We start from the raw sequence: 7,218 nt of genomic DNA, 5'->3' as shown, positions 1-7,218 counted from the left end.
TGTTCCTCCCCCAGCCTGACTGGACAGTGCAGGGAGAAGCAGCAAACTGATGGGCTCATCTCTCAATGCCCTTTTTATATCACCTTGTTGCCACATGAGCACTGGTTTTTTTTTTTTGGTTTTTTTTTTAAACTGGACTGCAAGAGTCTGATACCAGGTCAAATTCAGGAACTTACACTGCTTGCGTTTAAGGAAATATATTTAATGATGTATTTGTGAATACAGAGCTTGCTTAATTAGTCTCATATATCCACACTGAATTTTAGCTTTTATCACTGAAAATACTTCATGGAATCCACAAATTGCATAAATCCAGCAAGTAAAATTCCACGTCGCTCAGTGCAGTTAAAGGCATAGCCTATTATTATTAATTATAGGACAGATTTTAAAGCAAAAAAAAAAAGATCAAACAATATTGAGTAAGAGCTAGAGGAGGTCTTGATAAAGGCATGGTGCTCAAGTGGCACCATGGCAGAAAGGCATGCCCCTAGGACAGAGGCCATCAATTATGCACAGCAGAGGGCTCCAGGCTGTATTCCCACACATGCTATCAGTAATCTTTGTCATTGGAATGCCTTTTCAAATCTGTACCCAGTCCTATAATGGCTGTGTGTGCCTAGTGTATGTCTTGGGCATGTCCCTGGTTTCCTGCAACCATATATTTCACTCTACTATTTTTGGCCATAAAATGCAAGCCATGACGTCGGTCCAGCGCCCACCAGCAGACAAGAAATTGACAGGCTTGGTGTGATGATGATCTACATGCACATGGAGACATGAGACTGGCAATATCGGTAAGTGTCTACATATTTCCAAGGGAAGCACCCATGTCATGGCACACAACCAGAAGTCAGCTGAAGTGTGTGCTCATGAACTGAGCTATACGTGTAAGTTGTGGGCGTTTGATCTCAGGGCGGGGGTAGAATGTATGACCCTCAAGGTCTTCATCTCCCAGAAACTAAAATATGTCAACAAGGTGTACTTTGGAAAGATGGAGAAAAATTAGTGCAGGTCCAATGGTGGCGATTATGTGGGTCAGTTTGTGTAAATTCATTGCATTTTATGTGAATGCGTATTTCCATTGTAACTCTTCCCTACCCATCTTAATAGTGAAACCTTCCAATTACACACACACCTCTCTACACACCCATACACACCCCGTTAGTAGATGCTTTACTGTAGGCTATGAAGATATCTATAGAAAAGAAGCGGAAATAAAGTTTAACCTCCCTGGCGGTATTCCCGAGTGTAGCTCGGGGTAAAATTTCAATACCAAGAGCGGTAACCCCAAGCTACACTCGGGCTTAACATGCGGCGCTGCTCAGGAGGTCCCTGCAGCACTTACCTTGTCCTTCTCTCCCAGGATGTGTCCCCTGCAGCGTCCCCGGCCATCTCCTCCGGCCGATGCTGGCTTCTGTGTTCCAGTCCCTGTGACGTCGGGACGTACGGCGGGAAATTTGAAATTTTTAAAAAATGCCATTTTTGCTGTTTCAATGCATTTCACATATATTTTGTCCCTACTGCTTTGTCCTGCGCCCTGCCTGCATTTTGTCTGTTCTTTCTGCCTGGAAACTTAGAAAAGTCCATGGCGTCCAAAAAGCGTCCCTTTATGTCAAAATCGGTTTTAGACCGGCTAGAGAACAGCGATAGTAAATCAGAACCACTTGCAGAACTGAGTGATAATGATTTGTGGGGAAATTCGTCATCAGACACTGAAAACGATTTTGCCACTTTGCTCAGCGATGTGCGAATTTGCCTCTGTATTTCAAATTTCAGTGTTTTTGGTTTGATTATATTATTGAATTAAATTTATTATTATATTATTATTTTTATGATTATTTATTAAATTATAATTTATGATTTTGTGTTTCAAGTTTTATCATACCCGGGATGTTTACTAGACTCTTGATCGGACAGATTTCAGTGAGTTATTCCTAAAAATTACAGCCTACAATAAAAAACGACATATTTCCATGCAAAATAATGGTACCGCTTTCAGCACAAAATATCGGAAAGAATCAGAACGCCGAGGAGATTAAAGTGGTTGTAAAGGAAATGAAAAAAAAAACATGTCTATACTTACCTGCTCTGTGCAATAGAATTGCACAGAGTGGCCCCAATCCTCCGCTCAGGTCCTCTGCTGGTGCTCCTGGCTCCTCACCTCTTCCTGGTTCCACCAATAGGAAGGCCAAGGGGCATTCGTGCAGGCTCGCTCCCAAGTCCCCCTACTGCACCCATTGACACAGACAGCGGGACTCGGCCCCGTCCCCTGCTCCCTCATCACTGGAGTTTGACAGGGACAGGAGCCAATGGCTCCTGCTGCTATTGATCTGTCCAGTGAGGGGGGACAAAGCCCCGAGAGCCACAGCACATGCAAGGCAAACGGTTTGCTTGTAAGTTAGGGTGCTGCCATAGGCTCCGTTCACACCAATGCAGGGTTTTTTATTTTTTATTGTGCTTTTTGCAGAAATGCACTACAGTCCATTAACATGGTTTCCTATAGAACATGTTCACATCTATGCCTTTTTGAGCTGCTGCATTTTTTAAAAGGGTCAGGGACTTTTTTAAAAGCAAAAAGCAGTGTTTTTGCTACAATAAAGTTCAATAGCGAATCTGCTGCACGGCATGGTCGTGCATTTTTGCCGTGGTTTTGCTATGCTTTGCATTTTTCTTCTGCCTAGCAAGAATAACATTCAACTTAAAAAAAAAACTGAACAAAATGCAAATCATGGCAAAAACTTGTGCAGCAAAACACAAAACAAACTGCAAAATGGACAAAAAGCAAACTGGATAGGTGTGAACAGAGCCTTTCGCATGACTGGTGCCCCATGCCTACTTTGGCATCACATTGGGTGATAAGCCCCACCCACAAGTATTCAATATGAAATAAAACTGCAATATAAAAATAGCCAAACGTAGACAGTGTATAGAAAAAAATTTTTTAATTTGAATGCGGTAAAAAAAATAGCTTCTAAGCTACACATTGTGTTGGCAGCTAAAGCATTAGCCGCATTGCCTATACATATATAGTGCAGCTCTTGAAGCGTTAACAACAAACTGTGTATCCCCCCCCCCCAGACCCCCATGTCAGTCAATACCATCTAATAACTATCCAATAAACTGAGATTGCACTGTGACATGCAATCCGTGGGGGCACACATTACAGGATTGGAAAATGTCACCCAGGTTGGTCAATTAAGTGAGAGCTGCCTGGTTCCAGGATATATCTGTACTCCGAGAAAGATGAAATCTCATTACCAGGAACTCTTTTGATTGATTTTCCTGAGTCAGAAGATCTGGAGGGAGTTGGCAAGTTGTGTGGCTTTGCTTTACCCTCCTACAGCCAGTATTGTTCACAAAATGTCAGAGGGGCTGTGCTGGGCTCTGTGTGCAGCGGGGTCTATGGTGGGAGATCTACTGCAGAACTACAAGTCCCAGGACACCCTGCAACCTCACCTGATTATGTATAGGGACTGGGAATATAAACCTGCTTCCTTTGAGCTACTAATAGGGTGTTTGATTTACAAAGGTGAACTTGTCTTCATATCGATCACGGTTTTTAGGGTTAAAGCTGCTCCCTTGACACGCGTACTTTGAAGTGGACCTGTACTGGAGCACTTTGTGTCTAGAGAAGAATATAGTGAGCTCGGCTGCAGACATTACCTGATATTGATCTGTTTTCTGTCTTGGTCAATAAAACTACAATAAAGTAACATTTGCTACCAGCTCTGCATCTGTTGTTCCAGGGCAGCAGCTAAACCCTGAACTCTGGACAAAGTAAAAACCATTCCTGCCTCTGAACTACAAGGGTTAAATGCTCATTTACAGCTAGGGGACCAGGAATAAACACTTTTATCCCGCAGCCTCTTCTCTATGATCTGGTGTTTGGATGCCCCTGACATCCTCAAGATCGATGCAGGGCCCATAGCACAACATTGGACATGTGGGTGCCAGGGAACAATCCACCATTTGCGCATAGGAGAGTAACATCTGCTGACGGAGCAGAGGATCGAGTTTGTTTTTCCTGTGCCCTAGATGTACACAAGCATTTATCCCTTGCAGTGCAGGAGTCAGTGCTATAGCTCGCAGTGCTGATCAATGTATTCGGACGGCGGGGAAGTTGTGCACCAAATGCCTTTCCTAACCCAGCTATTAGGAAAGAGAGCAAACAGGTGGTGCAAACACCTAGTGCAATATCCAAGGTTTATTGAAAAGTAGATAAAATGAAAACATACTCATAGACATGTCATGTGTACTGCTTTGTGTGATAATGGAGATGGCCACAGCAATGGGCAGGGTGTTCCAACTGTCAGTGTGGTCGTCGGCTTTCTGACACATTTTGGGGACACTGACAGTCGGAACACCCTGCCCCTTGCTGTGGCCATCTCCATTATCATACAAAGCTGTACACACACGCCATGTCTATGTGTATGTTTTCATTTTATCTACTTTTCAATAAATCTTGGATAATGCGCCTGTTTGCTCTTCTTCCAGTTGTTGATTTCCCCATCTGAGGAGGGCTGCATCCTCCAAACGCTAGCCATAGGCCACCTTTTTGCCCTGGTTCCCCTGGCCTTCCTTTGGCAATTGACTCCTGGAGAGTAAGCCAGCTTTTACCTTGTAAACACAGACACTTGTCTGTTTACATCCGACTGTCCATAGAGGGCAATGGATGGTCCAATCGGGTCCACAAACAAAAGGGACAGGTGGACCCGATCAGTCTGCTTGAGTGAAAGGGGCCTTTTTGTCCAAGCTTAATTGAACAAGCTGAAGCCGTTTAAAAAAAAAAAAAAATGAAAAATCAGTCGTTCAATAGGCCGACGTTACCACCAACAGTAAAAAAATCGGCCAATTTTCGTCCCGTGTACGGCCGGCATTTAATTACTTCTGTCCCTGCAGAGAGCTCCGCTATTATATTTGATATGAAAAAGTATTGTGGTTGCAACAATGTATCCATTTCGGATACAGATGTTTTTATTCAGATACAAATAGATACATTGTTGCAACCGCAATACTTTTTCATGTCAAATATAATAGCGAACTGGAATTCTTCTTCCTTTTTTTCTTTTTTCTTCCAGGTCATGGCTCATGCGCAGATTTTTTTTATTGGTAAAACGATTGGCTGATTTGGCCATCATTGCTGGGAAAATCAGTCGAGTTTGTTTCCAACTGTACCGTTTAAAAAAAAAAAAAAAAAAAAAAAAAAAGTGCCAAAACCCCGAAAAACGAATAACCATTTAACCCATTAACGGTGCGAAAAGCTGCTGATTACTTTTAATCGGCTGATTTTTCAACCCATCTATGGCCTGCATAAGAAGCTGATTGGTTATTATGCACAGCTGCATCAGATCCTGTGTGGACCACTCAAACACTCTCTCTCTCTCTCTCTCTCTCTGCCACAAAAATAAAACAAGAAATTCCTGGAAGTAGCTGGTGGTGAAATATAATTTATTTCCACAAGATGGCGCTCAATCACCACACATTTGTAATCTTCCCTATGAAGATGTTGCAGAGAATGGTTTCCCTCTGAATAGAGATTCCACCAAACATGCTCTGGAGGTAGAGAATCCATTACTGTCAATTTAAAGGGTTACAAAACCCAGGACCAGGGGCGGACTGACCATTTGGAAACTCGGGCACTGCCCGAGGTCCCGGGGTCAGTAGGGGGCCCCATGAGATGCCCCTGGTACCTTTTTCATAGGCTTTTTTGAGTTTGGGCAAGGACACAGGGGCCCCATGATCCTTTATTGCCCGGGGGCCCCATGAGTTGTCAGTCTGCCTCTGCCCAGGACCCTGCATTCACTATATCTGGTCTCACACAGAACTTGGAAATGCAATTATTTTAGTAAATGTATAACTAAATACCTTTTCTCATCAGTAGTACTGTATATAGCAGTCTTGTGACTTCTATTGGTGTCCAGCAGAGCATTGCTTAAAGCTTGTAGCAGGAGTTTTCATTCAGCTCTGACTGTCCTATAAGATTGCATAACCCCTGACCCTCTGACTGGACAGTGCTGATTGGCCCTGTCCAGATCACATGCACCCTCCCAAAGATAAGAAAAAACTAGCAATACACACCAAACTGAGCATGTGCAGAGTGACTCCTAGAGCTCTGTACTATCAGCAGATGGATTGGGGACAGTAGAAGAAGGGGAGGATCAGAGAAAACAGGATCAAACCGCCTTTTTACACAATTCAGAGGATTAACCCCTTAGGTTCCACAATGAGTATAACCAGCATGCATTACTGCATATACAGACTGATTGTACTGTTGTGGGCTTAGTAACACTTTAAACACAGAGACCAGGAAGATTCACCTGCAGAGGATGTTTGCTGAATGGCAGATTTACTGCTTTAAAAAAAAAAAATATCCCCTGTATTAGTGTTCTGTTCCCAGCTAAAGCCAGGCTGAATGCCAGAGGTGCAAGACAGCGCTGAGCAGAGGAGCCAGATAGGACACATATGGTCATCCATTCCCATAGACACCCTCCTAAACCTTGTGGACAGCCTTCCCAGAGGAGTTGAAGCTGTTATAGCTGCAACGGGCGGGGCCAACTCAATATTGAACCCTACGGACCAAGACTGGGATGCCATTAAAGGTCATGTATGTGGAAAGGGCGGGGCCAACTCAATATTGAACCCTGCGGACTAAGACTGGGATGCCATTAAAGTTCATGTGTGTGGAAAGGCCGGCCAAGCAATACTTTTGGCAATACTGTATAGTGTGTATAGAACTTCCCATTTGGTTTCTGAAGCTGTCCTCCCCAACCTTCCTTCACTACTAGGTGGGTGAGTGAGCTGGACTACCTATGTGTACAATAATTCTCTGCCTACAGGCCTCTTGGTCTGATGAATGTGAATCTTCACCCTAGAAAGCAAATCCTGTAGCTGCTGACTTTTAATAAACATACATTTACATGTCCAGGGATCCAGTGCTGTCCTCACCCAGGCTGGTTCTTCACCGGTCCCCAGCACTGCCATGTTCATTGTGGGACGCTGACTGTGACTCCTTGTAGCTTCTCAGCCAGCTTTCCACTGCGCATGTGTGAGAGGCACTGTGCTTTGTGAATGGTCCCGCAGCTTTCTGGGACCTGTGACATGTCCCAGAAGCTTGCGGGTATAGAGGGTGGGGGGCAAACTTCATGGCCTAGGCAATCTGAGCAGTAGTTTGGACCGGTACCCACTCTCCCAAAAAAGTGTAATGTGCCAATTGTGGTG

The sequence above is a fragment of the Staurois parvus genome, unplaced genomic scaffold (assembly GCF_062004578.1).
Source record: "Staurois parvus isolate SC_StPar_1 unplaced genomic scaffold, SC_StPar_1.0 ptg000315l, whole genome shotgun sequence".
Lineage (NCBI taxonomy): Eukaryota > Metazoa > Chordata > Amphibia > Anura > Ranidae > Staurois > Staurois parvus.
The sequence above is the reverse complement of the archived record's forward strand: the minus strand, read 5'-3'. Positions refer to the sequence as shown.